Here is a 15,387-nt window from a genome sequence, read left to right on the forward strand (position 1 = left end):
CCGCGCACGCCCGCGCCAGCTCGGCCCCGCCGCCTCCTCGTCACGTCGCCGCCTCCTCATCGCCGGCCATCGCTGGAGTGTGCCGCCTCGCCAGCGTCATCCTCCATCACCGGACCTAGAAGTGGACCAGATCCACCAGGCCACCGAACCAAACGCCCGCGCCTGTCCTTGGATCTCTTCGTCCCGGGACCTCCTCGTCCAGTTTTCGCAGGGTAAAATTCCACGAAGTCCCAGATTTGATAAGTTTTATGCCTCTGTCCGTCATGCCATAACTCCTCATCCGTAGCTCCATTTTGCATGCATGATATATCAAAATGTTCATCAGGGTGTGCTCTTCATTTTGTTCCATTGTGTCATGCTTGTTTGAGTCCATCTTGATGCCCAAATCATTGATGCAAGAGTGCTAGAAAATGTTAGGTGCTGATTCTTAGCAAAGTATGAGCATTTGTCATTTTTGCTACATTTATTGTGTGCTGCATATGAACATGCGCTCTACATGTGTTTTGGGCTATGTCATGCCATATTTACAGGGGTGTATGCCATGTATTTTTGTGATCAATGTGGTGACTAGCAAAAGCATGCAAAGTAGCTCTCGTAATATTACTGTTTTCAGGGACTTAGAATTTCACTAAGTCTTTGCTCTGTTGCTATTTTTATGCCATGTATTCATGTTGCTACAGTGAGATCCATGCTTATTTTGAGTATCTTCAGTAAGGATGATTTGGACATATGGTTGTGCTCTATCCATCCATGTCCCCTTTTGCATTTATGGAGTGCCCTAGCATGACGTAATCTTGCTCTACTTTTGCTATAAAATGTTCCTGGCAGATTGTTTACGTGTTAATCAGTTTTGCCAAGGTTTTTGTAGTTGATCCAAGCATGCTATGTACTTGTTCTTGCCATGGTTAGCTTCATGAACATGTATTCTTGCTAGTGATATGCTTAGCTTGTCATGCAATGCCTTGTGACGAGTGAATCAAGCTCGAAAATAGGCCTTCATAATTCTGTTTATGCCATGTCCAGTTTTCTGCTAAGTCTGAATCTGTTAATGAAACTTGCTATGTTTACATGGGTGCCATCATATTTTGTGTGCCCTTTTGGCTTATGGTCAGTAAGGGACTCTTGTTCTATGCTTTGAGTAGATTCATGACATGCCTTTGTTTACTATGATATGATCCTGTAGCATGTTGTTTACTTGCTCTAAACATTGCTTCCTGATGTTAACTCCCGGCATGTTGTGATTTTCGCTAAGTCTGAGATGCTGATATCTTTTGCACTTTTGCCATGCTTGTTTGAACCCGTTCTTATGTGATTTAGCCATAGCTCAGTGTTCATCTTTTGTCAAGCATCTTGAGTAGATCCCTTCCATGTGCTTTGTTGTTGGAGTGCAGTAGCTTAGTATCTTGTTGCATTCTAGATGGTATCGTGCTGTTAATCGCAGAATTGTGCCATTCTTGTTTTGCTTGCCATTTGCAAACCGTGCATCTGATTCTGGTGATCTTTATATCGACCAAAATCAACTCATCTTTCCATCGGCACACTTGGTTTGCCAAGTTGATGTCTTGATAAATCTTTGCCTTCCGGAGCTTGCATATGCATTGCATATCACATCCTGCATATCATGCCATGTTTTGCATCATGTTGCTTGCGCTTTGCACCGTGGTTGATTGTGGTTTCCTTTGCTTGTGTTCTTGCCTTGGGTAGATCCGGGAGACGAGTTCGTGATCGAGGAACCCGTTGAGTACGCTTACGAGGATCGAGTTTTTCGTCAACTCGGAGAACTTCGCAGGCAAGATGACCATACCCTCAAAATCACTTCTATCTTTGCTTGCTAGTTGTTCGCTCTTTTGATATGCCGCGATACCTACCACTTGCTATATCATGCCTACCATATTGCCATGTCAAGCCTCTAACCCACCTTTCCTAGCAAACCGTTGTTTGGCTATGTTACCGCTTTGCTCAGCCCCTCTTATAGCGTTGCTAGTTGCAGGTGAAGATGAAGTTTGTTCCATGTTGGAACATGGATATTGTTGGGATATCATTACTATATCGTGTTTACTTTAATGCATCTATATACTTGGTAAAGGGTGGAAGGCTTGGCCTTATGCCTGGTGTTTTGTTCCACTCTTGCCGCCCTAGTTTCCGTCATACCGGTGTTATGTTCCTTGATTTTGCGTTCCTTATGCGGTTGGGTGTTATGGGAACCCCTTGACAGTTCGCTTTGAATAAAACTCCGCCAGCAAGGCCCAGCCTTGGTTTTACATTTGCACTAACAACCTATCACCTTCCCTTGGGTTCTGCAGACTCAAGGGTCAACTTTATTTTAACCCCCCCTCCCCGGGCCAGTGCTTCTCTAAGTGTTGGTCCGAACCGAGTAGACTGTGGGGCCACCTTGGGGCAACTTGAGGTTTGGTTTTACTCGTAGGATGTATCATCCGGTGTGCCCTGAGAACGAGATACGTGCGACTCCTATCGGGATTTGTCAGCACATTGGGCGACTTTGCTGGTCTTGTTTTACTATTGTCGAAATGTCTTGTAACCGGGATTCCGAGTCTGATCGGGTTATCCTGGGAGAAGGAATATCCTTCATTGACCATGAGAGCTTGTGATGGGCTAAGTTGGGACACCCTTGTAGGGTTTTGAACTTTCGAAAGCCGTGCCCGCGGTTATGGGCAGATGGGAATTTGTTAATGTCCAGTTGTAGAGAACTTGACACTTAACTTAATTAAAATGAAACAACCGAGTGTGTAGCCGTGATGGTTTCTTCTCGGCGGAGTCCGGGAAGCGAACACGGTTCTTGTGTTATGCTTGAACGTAAGTAGATTCAGGATCACTTCTTGATCACTTCTAGTTCACGATCGTGCTTTGCTCCTCTTCTCGCTCTCATTTGCGTAAGTTAGCCACCATATATGCTAGTGTTTGCTGCAACTCCACCTCACTACCTTTTTCCTACCCATAAGCTTAAATAGTCTTGATCTCGCGGGTGTGAGATTGCTGAGTCCTCATGGCTCACAGATACTTCCACACAGTTTGCAGGTGCCGATGATACCAGTGCAGGTGACACAACCGAGCTCAGGTGGGAGCTCGATGAAGACCTTTTCATTGTTGTGTTTCCTTTCCGTACGATCAGTAGAGAGCCCAGTTGGGGCGATCGGGGATCTATGCATTTGGGGTTCTCTTTCTTTATTTTGGTTCTGTAGTCGGACCTTGATTGTATTCTAGATGATGTATGTGTAACTTGTGTTTGTGTGAAGTGGCGATTGTAAGCCAACTCTTTATCCCTTTCTTATTCAGTACATGGGATGTGTAAAGATTACCCCTCCTGTGACAAACCTACCATGCGGCTATGCCTCTAAGTCGTGCCCCGACACATGGGAGATATAGCCGCATCGTGGGTGTTACAGTGTCATTCAAGAATTCTTTGATTATACGGGAACAATGTCTATTAATAAGATATCTATTCTTCTTGATACAAATTGTTATGTGGGTGCTATTTTCATGCTCATCGATAAATTGGAGAGAAAATTTGTGCACATCCATCCCGCTTTGCAAAAGGTGTTTTACGAACTCCCCATTACTAATTATCCTAAAGCCAAAAAGATTGCCACTATTATCCTTATGCGGGAATTTGATTTTATAATACAAGAGGCTAGGGAAACTTTTTCTTTCTATAATAAAGATATTGAACAACCCCTGATTGAAGAAATTCTCCATGATAAAGAAACTTTGCATAGCTTGGAATCTAGAGATTATCAATCTTACAGTGACAATCTTAGGAGGAGAGTTCCCTACTCAGAAATTAACCAAACTATCTACCTTGAAACTTATGATAAATTTGATTGGATAACTAGGGTAATTTATGTAGGATTCAATGATGATTGGTTAGAATAGATGATTAGGCAACCTATTAAAAATGAGATACGAGTTTTATATGATGATATCTATGGAGATGATTCGGACTATGGGTTTATCAATGCCAAGGATACTAATCAGAGTCCTTTCCATGAATTGAGTTCACCTATTAGAAAGGAAAGGAAAGAAAATAAAGATTTGCTAAGAATTTTTTTTGGAAGATTTGATTAAGAAGGAGTTGCATGACAATACCTAGGTCTATGTTTTATACCTAGCTAGTAGGGGCGTTAGACAATAGCGCTTGTTGGGAGGCAACTCAATTTTATTATTATGTTTTTGTTTTTTTGTTCTATTTTTCAATAAATACACACTATTACCTCTATAGCAATTGTATTTTGGTGTTTAAATTAGTGTTTGAGCCAAGTAAGACCTTTGGGATGGCTTACGGTGATAGTAGATTTGATCTTGCTAAAAAACAGAAACTTTTGTGCCCAGAAAAATAATTTTAAAAACCACAGAAGAGTTCTTTTGATCTGGATTTTTCACACAAGATTTATATACAAATTTCCCATGTTGTCCTAATTTTTCAGAATTATTGGAGTTACATAAGTATTCGAAGTTTTCAGATTGCTACACACTGTTCTGCTTTTGACAGATTATGTTTTCTATTTGTTGTTTGCTTATTTTGATGAATCTATGGACAGTATCGGGGGGGGGGGTATGAACCATGGAGAAGTTGGAATGCAGTAGATATTACACCAATGTGAATAAAGAATGAGTTCACAACAGTACCAAAAAGTGGTGATTTATTTTCTTATACTAACGGATCTCATGAGTTTTCTGTTGTGAAGTTTTTAAGTTTTGGGTAAAGATTTGATGGACTATGGAATAAGGAGTGGCAAGAGCCTAATCTTGGGGATGCCCAAGGAACCCCAAGGTAATATTCAAGGACAACCAAGCATCTAAGCTTGGGGATGCCCCGGATGGCATCCCCTCTTTCGTCTTTGTCTATCGGTAAATTTACTTGAAGCTATATTTTTATTCACCACATGATATGTGTTTTGCTTGGAGCGTCTTGTATGATATTAGTCTTTGCTTTTTAGTTTTCCACAATCATCCTTGGTGTACACACCTTTTGAGAGGGACACACATTAATCTTGAATCTTTAGAATACTCTATGTGCTTCACCTATATCTTTTGAGCTAGGCAATTTGCTCTAGTGCTTCACTTATATCTTTTTAGAGCACGGCGGTGGCTTTATTTTATAGAAATTTCTGAACTCTCATGCTTCACTTATATTATTTTGAGAGTCTCTCTAAACAGCATGGTAATTTGCTTAGGTTATGAATTTAGTCCTAATATGATGGACATCCAAGAGGGATATAATAAAAACTTTCATATAAAGAGCATTGAATACTATGAGAAGTTTGATTACTTATGATTGTTTTGAGATATAAAGATGGTGATATTAGAGTCATGCTAGTGAGCAATTATGGATTGGTATAAATACTTGTGTTGAAGTTTGTGATTCTCGTACGTAGCATGCACGTATGGTGAACCGTTATGTGATGAAGTCAGAGCATGATTTATTTATTTATTGTCTTCCTTATGAGTGGCGGTCGGGGACGAGCGATGGTATTTTCCTACCAATCTATCCCCCCTAGGAGCATGCGTGTAGTACTTTGTTTCAATAGCTAATAATTTTTTGAAATAAGTATGTGAGTTCTTTATGACTAATGTTGAGTCCATGGATTATACGCACTCTCACTCTTCCACCATTGCTAGCCTCTCTAGTACCACGCAACTTCCGTTGGTGCGTTAAACCCACCATATACCCTTCCTCAAAATAGCCACCATACCTACCTATTATGGTATTTCCATAGCCATTCCGAGATATTTTGCCATGCAACTTCCACCGTTCCGTTTTATTATGACACATACCATCATTGTCATATTGCTTTGCATGATCATAAGATAGCTAGCATGATGTTTTCATGGCTTTTCCGTTTTTTCATGTCATTTGCTACGCTAGATAATTTCACATCCTAGTACACCGCCGGAGGCATTCAGATAGAGTCATATTTTGTTCTAAGTATCGAGTTGTAAGTAAATAAAAGTGTGATGATCATTATTAGAGCATTGTCCCCATGTGAGGAGCGGATGATGGAAGCTATGATTCCCTCACAAGTTGGGATGAGTCTCCGGACTTTACAAAAATAAAAGAGGCCAAATAAGCCCACCAAAAGAATGGGAGAAAAGAGAGAAGGGGCAATGCTATTATCCTTTTTCCACACTTGTGCTTCAAAGTTGCACCATAATCTTCATGATAGAGAGTCTCCTATGCTTTCACTTTCATATACTAGTGGGAATTTTTCATTATAGAACTTGGCTTGTATATTCCAATGATGGGCTTCCTCAAATTGCCCTAGGTCTTCGTGAGCAAGCGAGTTGGATGCACACCCACTTAGTTTCTTTTTGAGCTTTCATAAACTTATAGCTCTAGTGCATCCGTTGCATGGCAATCCCTACTCACTCGCATTGATATCTATTGATGGGCATCTCCATACCCCGTTAATATGCCTAGTTGATGTGAGACTATCTCCTTCTTTTTGTCTTCTCCACAACCACCATATTCTATTCCACCTATAGTGTTATATCCATGGCTCACGCTCATGTATTGCGTGAAAGTTGAAAAAGTTTGAGAACATCAAAAGTGTGAAACAATTGCTTGGCTTGTCATCGGTGTTGTGCAGATTTAATACTTTGTGTGATAAAGATGGAGCATAGCCACACTATATGATTTTGTAGGCATAACTTTCTTTGGCCATGTTATTATGAGAAGACACAATTGTTTTATTAGTATGCTTGAAGTATTATTGTTTTTATGTCAATATTAAACTTTTGTTTTGAATCTTATGGATCTGAATATTCATGCCACAATAAAGAAAATTACATAGATAAATATGTTAGGTAGCATTCCACATCAAAAACTCTGTTTTTTTTCAATACCTACTCGAGGACGAGCAGGAATTAAACTTGGGGATCCTTGATACGCCTCCAATGTATCTATAATTTTTTATTGTTCCATTCTATTATATTATCTATTTTAGATGTTTTATATGCATTAATATGCTATTTTATATTATTTTTGGGACTAACTTATTAACCCAGAGCCCGGTGCCAGTTTCTGTTTTTTTCCTTGTTTTGAGTTCTACAGAAAAGGAATATCAAACGGAGTCCAAACGGAATAAAACTTTCGTGATGATTTTACTTGGACCAGAAGGCATCCACGGAACTTGGAGATGAAGTCAGAAGAGTCCCGAGGGCTCCACAAGCCCTCAAGGCGCGCCTTGGGGGGCCTGGATTGTGGGCCCCTCGGGGGTCCACCGACCTCCCTCTCAGCTCTATAAATTCACAAATATTCCCAAACGACCAGAAGCATCCACCAAAATACTTTTCCACCATCGTAACCTTCTGTACCCGTGAGATCCCATCTAGGGACCTTTTCTGGCACCCCACCAGAGGGGGATTCAATGACGAAGGGCTTCTACATCAACTCTATTGCCCTTCCAATGAAGCGTGGGTAGTTTACCATAGACCTACGGGTCCATAGCTAGTAGCTAGATGGCTTCTTCTCTCCCTTTGATCCTCGATACCATGTTCTCTTCGATGTTCTTGGAGATATATCCGATGTAATCTTCTTTTGCAGTGTGTTTGTCGAGATCTGATGAATTGTGGATTTATGACCAGTTTATCTATGAATATTATTTGAATCTTCTCTGAATTCTTATATGCATGATTTGATATATTTGTATTTCTCTTTGAATTATCGGTTTGGTTTGGCCAACTAGATTGGTTTTTCTTGCAATGGGAGAGGTGCTTAGTTTTGGGTTCAATCTTGCGGTGATCTCACCCAGTGACAAAGTAGGGGTAGCAAGACACATATTGTATTGTTGCCATCAAGGGTAAAAAGATGGGGTTTTCATCATATTGCTTGACTTTATCCCTCTACATCATGTCATCTTGCTTAATGGTTTAATCCATTCTTATGAACTTAATAATCTAGATGCATGCTGGATAGCGGTCGATTTGTGGAGTAATAGTAGTAGATGCAGGCAGGAGTCGGTCTACTTGACATGGACATGATGCCTATATTCATAATCATTGCCTTGGATATCGTCATAACTTTGCGCTTTTCTATCAATTGCTCGACATTAATTTGTTCACCCACCGTATTATTTTCCTTCAAGAGAGAAGTCTCTAGTGAAACTTATGGCCCCCGGGTCTATTTTCCATCATATATTTTCAGATCTATAAACCAAAAACCCAAAAATATCTCGCTGCAATTTATTTACTTTTACTTTGTTTTACATTTTAGTAATCTTTTATATCTATCTCTATCAGATCTCACCTTTAGATGTTACCATGAAGGATTGACAACCCCTTTATCGCGTTGGGTGCAAGTGTTTGATTGTTTGCGCAGGTGCATGGATTGGAGACTTGCTTGTATCTCCTACTGGATTGATACCTTGGTTCTTAACTAAGGGAAATACTTATATGTACTTTGCTGCATCACTCTTTCCTCTTCAAGGGAAAAACCAACGCAAGCTCAAGAAGTAGCATCCACCACCACTTTCGACCTTCAGCAATATTTATTGTGAGTGTTTGAGCTTTGGAGTTGCGGTTCTCTCGTGTCCTAAGGTGTTTCGGCTACTTAGGCGCGATTTGTCTTCATCATCATCGCCACTTGTCATCGGCTTGGACTCCACTTCGACATCGACCACCCCGTCTTCATACCAACCATAAGCAAGGATGGTAACCCCGACGACACCATTGTTTTACCCTTACCATTACCTTGATAGCCTCGAGCCTCTTTTGCATAGCTGACCCATCGAGACTGGCAAGTTGATAATTGTTGGGCCATGCTTGTAGTGCACCTTTAGTGTTACGTCTCTCCCGTGCATATACTACTTGTTATCTCGCATTGTGGCTCGCATACCAAGCATTGTGGCATAGTCAAAAAAATCTTTTAAGCAAAAGAAAAAGAAGAGAAGCAAGAGCTTGTAAGCAATAGCATTGAGCCAATTTGCCTAGTTCATCATCTCGGTTCATACATGCTTAAGCATATGTGGGATAGTAGAAGACTCGTTTCTCTATTAGGTTGGTGCATTAGCGTATCTAGCCCATTAGAGCAATCGAGCTAGTGTCTCTCTAGTATCCGTACAACAAGAGCATTTCCATGGTTCCACCTCTTAGAGCTCATTCCTTGGTTGTGCGGATCCTATCTATCTTCCGTGTGTGTGTTCCTAGTGATATCCTTGGGTTTGATTTATTTGTCTTACTTGTGATTTGTGCATCTTTTCAACTTTTTGAACATCTTGACTAACATTTTCTTGAATTATTTGTGCCACTTCCTAACCGAGATCCTCCATAAGCCTTTTACTTGTAGGTGTGAGAAACAAACCCCGATACCAATTCTACTATTATAGCATCACGTGGTATCGTACTTGATACATCCACAATCTTCGGAAAAGGTAACTTTGGTTTTGTTCTCTCATTTTCCTACTCACCACCACTTCCACATGATGGATAGGCCTACTTCTTCGGCGAACCCGCTCTTCGAGGATCAAGATGATGAAAGTGACTACGTCACCAAGAACCGCTTCTTCACCACGCAACGAGCTCTACATCAAGAGAGTGAAGCTTTGGGTGATGGCATCGAGCAACTCGCCACCAACCTACGACAATCGGAAGCAAGACAACAGGACTATTTGGACGCCAAGCTCTCCAAACAAATGGACGAATTCCGCAACATGATTGTGAGTCGCGCGTCTTCCTCAACCTCTTCTCCAAGACAGCGTCACTCAAGTTGCCACTCGTCGTCATATTCCTCTTCCGATGCGAGTCCTCCTTGACACGACGACACTCAAGACTGCCAAGCGCAAGAAAACCATTCCATGGCAATGGCCTACAAGACCGAGTCCGAGCACATGAGAAGGCGCGACGCCAAGAACGAGAAGCCATGGATCAAGAACAACTACCACCACATAGTCCACATCAAGCATCTCAAGATGGCGATGCAATCTGGAAAGAGCAACAAAGTCGTGAAGCTCAAGCTCAAGCGGCTCAAGATGCACTCCGAGAGTCCACTCAAGCCGTCGCCCAACGCAACCATCAAGTGTGTGAACAAGAATAAGCACTTCATCAAGCATGACGAGAAGAAGCCGCCCGACGTGAAGAATAACCAGAACGACAAAACCGGGCACATATGCCTCGACATCCTCTACCCCAAGAGTGTAACCACGATGAAGATCCTCCTCCACGTCAAGAGCGACACCAAGCCGATCGAGTGCTTGAAGACCCTCTTCCACGCCAAGAGCGGCATCAACATCGTCACTATGATGAAGAACTCCGCTATGGCAAGCTCAAGTTCACCATGCCCAAGTTCTCCGGAAGCAATGATCCCGAGGAGTATCTCTCATGGGCATTGAAAGTTGACAATATATTCCATCTTCACAACTATGACGAGGAAAAGAAGATCGCCATCGCATCCCTCGAGTTTCAAGACTACGTCCTCATTTGGTGGGAGCAAGTGATCAAGCGACGCCGCGAGAAGGACGAGCCACCCATCACCACTTGGACACAAATGAAGGACGTCATGCGAGCCCGCTTCGTGCCTACATACTTCACCCGAGATCTCTTCAAGAAGTTACAACTCCTCAAGCAAGGCACGAAGATGATGGAAGAATACTATCAAGAAATGGAGATCGCAATGATACGAGCTAATGTCAAAGAAGATGATGATCAAACAATGGCCCGCTTCTTGAATGGCCTCAACCACCAAATAAGGAAGATCGTCGATTTCCAACCCTACTCCAACCTTCTCAAGCTAGTTCGTCAAGCGACCAAGGCGAAGCGACAAGTACAAGATCACTTCAAATACGCCAAGTACTCATCCAAGACCTACGGCTCATACACTCAAGCTACCTCTACTACGACTTCGGCACTTCCTACCTCGACTAGAGCATCACCAAATACCGACAACAAGGAAAGTTTCAAGCAAGCAATGCCTTCCTCGACTCATCCTCCGGCAAGCAACTACAAGAACAAGACTCCTTCTTCATCGGCACCACCGAATGATCCCGTCAAGACAAGTTCTCTCAAGTGCTTCACATGTCGTTGCCATGGACACAAGTCCTTCCAGCATCAACCGGTGAACCATGATTGCAAACGATGATGGCACATACGACTCCCTGAGTGAAGACGAGATGGAAGCTCTCGAGCATGTCGCCATGCACCGTCAAGTGAACGAAGAAGATGTTCAAGTATATTGTGACAATGATTCAAGTCCCGCTCTCGTGGTCTCCATGGTCTTGACACTTCAACACCAACAAGACGAAGACCAACGGTGTCACATCTTCCACACCAAGGCCCGCATCAACGGACGCTCCATGAAAGTCATCATCGATGGAGGAAGTTGCCAGAACTTGGCAAGTGATGAGCTATGTTCCAAACTACAATTGGTCAAGAATAAGCATCCTCGCCCATACAAGGTCCAATGGCTTAGCGACTCCAGCACCATACAAGTGGAGCACATCGTGCAAGTTTCGTTCAAGATCGGCACCTATGAGGACACCTTGGAGTGTGGTGTGGTTCCTATGTCCGTGTGCCATCTTCTCTTGGGAAGATCTTGGCAATTAGACCGTGGCGTCATCCACAACGGAAGAAGAAACCACTATAGCTTCAATATGAAGGGAATGAAGTACGTGCTACAACCTATGTCACCAAGCCAAGTGATCGCCAACAAGCAAGCATCCACCCATCATGGAGAGACTAGTGAGAGAGTGAACCACCACAAAGAGAGTGAGCGCCACAATCCCAAACTGAGTGACTCTACGCCAAGAGAGAATAACGCAGTCCTCCTAGCCACAAAAAGAGAGATGAGAGAAGTGTGTGAGAACCCATTGAGTGTCATCAACTATGTCCTAGTGTGCAAAGATGAGGTGGCAAAGACTAACAATCCTAACCATCTTCCTCTCGTGTTGTCTGATTTGTTGCAGGAATTCACAGATGTCTTCCCCGATGAGCTACCTACCGGTCTTCCTCCTCTATGTGGCATCGAACACCGGATAGACCTCATCCACGACGCACTTCTCCCTAACAAGGCACCATGCCGTGTCAACCCCAAATAAACCAAAGAAGTACAAAGGCAAGTCCAACATCTTATAGACTATGGACATGTGCATGAAAGTTTGAGTCCTTGTGCCGTGCCGATCATTCTTGTGCCAAAAGGAGACGGTAGTTTTCGCATGTGTTTTGATTGTAGACCCATCAATGCTATCACCGTTCGATATAGGCATCCTATTCCACGCCTTGATGATATGCTAGATGAGCTTAGCGGTGCCACCATTTTCTCAAAAATTGATCTTAAAAGTGGTTATTACCAAATCCACATACAAGAAGGTGATGAATGGAAAAGCGCTTTCAAAACAAAATTTGGTTTGTATGAGTGGCTAGTTATGCCTATGGGTTTATCGGAAGCACCCAGTACTTTCATGTGTGTTATGCATTATTTGCTTCGTTCGTACATTGGTGTGTTTGTTGTCGTCTACTTTGGCGATATTCTTGTGTTTAGCAAATCCCGCAAAGAGCATGTAGATCATCTTAGGGCCGTTTTGCAAACTCTTAGAAAAGAGCGCCTTTATGCCAATATGGAAAAATGCACTTTTGGTCTTGACAAAATGGTTTTCTTGGTCTTTGTTGTGTCTTCAAAGGGTGTTCATGTTGATGAGTCTAAAATTGAAGCAATCAAAACTTGGCCTCAACCCACTAATTTGCAATAAGTGCGTAGTTTCCTTGGTCTAGCGGGTTTTTATCATCAATTTGTGAAAGACTTTAGCACTATTGTCGCACTGTTACATGCCTTGAGTAAGAAGAATGCACCCTTTGTTTGAGGTTCATCTCAATCTATCGCACTTGATGAGCTGAAATCTTGGCTTACACATGCCCGAATTCTTGCATTGCCTAATTTCAGTAAAACTTTTGAGGTTCATTGTGATGCTAGTGGTAATGGAATTGGTGGAGTTTCGATGCAAGAAAAGTGACCCATTGCATACTTTAGTGAAAAACTTTCCGGTGCTCAACTTAACTATCCCATATATGACAAAGAATTGTATGCTTTAGTGCGAGTATTGCATGTTTGGGAGCATTATCTTCGCCCACATGAATTTCTCATGCATACCGATCATGAGACACTAAAGTACCTTAAGGGCCAAACCAAGTTGAATAAACGGCATGCTAAATGGAGTGAATTTATTGAATCTTTTCCTTATGTGATCAAGTACATTAAGGGTATAAATAAAATGTCGTGGTGGATGCTCTTTCCCGCAAATGCATGCTAGTTACTCAACTTGAGTTGAATGTTATTGGCTTTGAGGATGTTAAAGATCTTTATGCACTTGATCCTACGTTTGCAATTCCTTATGCCAAATGTCTTGTTAACACTTGTTGGGAGAACTATTATCTCAAGAATGGCTACCTTATGCGCGCTAACAAGCTTTGTATACCCGAGTCTTCACTTCGTTTGTTACTTTTGCAAGAGGCTCACGACGGAGGACTTATGGGACATTTTGGCACCACAAGACCTTTGCCACACTCTCCTTCAAGTACTATTGGCCAAAGATGTTCCGTGATGTGGCACGCTTCACCAACCGGTGTTCTACATGCCGCAAAGCTAAGTCAAAATCTCAAACTCATGGTTTACATATGCCACTTCCAATTCCATATCAACCATGGGAAGATATTAGTATGGATTTCGTGCTTGGTTTGCCTAGGACTCAAAATGGAAAGGATTCCGTATTTTTTGTTGTGGACCGATTCCCCAAAATGGGACATTTCATCCCATGCAATAAGATAGACGATGCTTCACGTGTTGCCAATCTATTTTGTAGGGAAATCTTGAGGTTGCATGGAGTGTCAAGGACCATTGTGTCAGACCGCGACATCAAGTTCCTAAGCTACTTTTGGAAGACCATCTGCACCACGCTCGGCAGCAATCTACTATTCTCCACGGCCTATCATCCCCAAACCGATGGCCAAACGGAAGTCACCAACCGGACGCTATCTACTCTCCTACACGTGTTGATCAAGAAAAACATCAAGGAGTGGGGGGAGTGCTTACCCATCACCGAGTACGCCTATAATCGAGCACGACACTCTACTACTGGCAAGTCCCCCTTCGAGGTTGTCTATAGATCAACCCATTGTCCCCATTGGACATTCTACCTCTTTCGCTCCAAGAACGTGCAAACATGGATGCGAGTGCAAGGGAAAGTTTTCTCAAGAAGATGCATGACTATACAAGGTCAACGACCAAGCGCCAAGTACAACGACTCACCACGAAGCTCAACATCAACAAGACACCGATGGTGTTCCAACCGGGAGATCTCGTATGGCTTCATCTTTGCAAGGACCGCTTCCCCAACAAACACAAGTCAAAGCTACTACCATGAGCCGACGGACCGTTCAAGGTGTTAGCACGCTACAACGACAACGCCTACAAGATCGACATCCCGCGCGACAAGTACAACGTCAAGGACTTGGCCAAGATCTTCAATGTCAAGGACTTGGCCAAGTACCACGGTGATGAAGACCATGATCTGTGGACGGATCTCTCCCAAGGGGGGGGGGTGATGCGAAGCATCCTTCCATCATCCGCATGGACTCTACACCAACACATCAAGCACCTTGTAGACCCATGACAAGAGCTAGAGCACGCACAATGGAAACCGAGGTGAACTCCTTCCTAATGGACATGCAGACACGAGTGGAACATGGTCACTACCTCACCAAAATGCACTATGTATCATTAGGTACGAAGAGGAACACTCCCAAGCAGCTGAGGATCATCACCAAGTAGTAGGAGAAGCACCCCAAGACCTTGAGGAACAAGAAGAAGCCCCAAAGGAGTAGGACATGAAGTCCCAGGCGACCCCGTGCGCACGGGCCCCCGAGACCCCGTGCCCACGGGCTACACAGGGAGCTACCCCTATAGCACCCCATGCGCACGGGCCCTACAGGATGGCCGGCTGATGTTGGGCTATTGGCCTCCTCTTCATCCACTTGGTCCCCATGCCTAAATATTTCGTACCTAGGGTTATGTTTAGGGTTAGCAAAGACATACGTGAGATATTTTGAGAGCTTTGCTCCTTCTACCACTCCATCGGAGATCAAGACCTCTTAGGAGAGGATCCACTTGTGGATTTCAAGACCTCCTCTTGGAGAAGACTACCATCATCAAGATTTCATCTCTTAGGAGTGGGAAGAACTATACCTAGTGCTTGTTTCCTTTGATTGTGCTTGTAATCTCGTGGATCTATGTGTTTGCTATTCTAGTGGATGTGTGACTCGGGTTTGTTGGAGTGAATTCCTCTTTGTGTTCTTGGTGTTCATCCCTCCCCCCCTCCAAGTGTGAAAAGATCCATCTTAGGGTTTCATCCTACAACATCCTAGTATCATGAGCAAGGTTGATTCACA

This window comes from Triticum dicoccoides, chromosome 1A (assembly GCF_002162155.2).
Source record: "Triticum dicoccoides isolate Atlit2015 ecotype Zavitan chromosome 1A, WEW_v2.0, whole genome shotgun sequence".
Lineage (NCBI taxonomy): Eukaryota > Viridiplantae > Streptophyta > Magnoliopsida > Poales > Poaceae > Triticum > Triticum dicoccoides.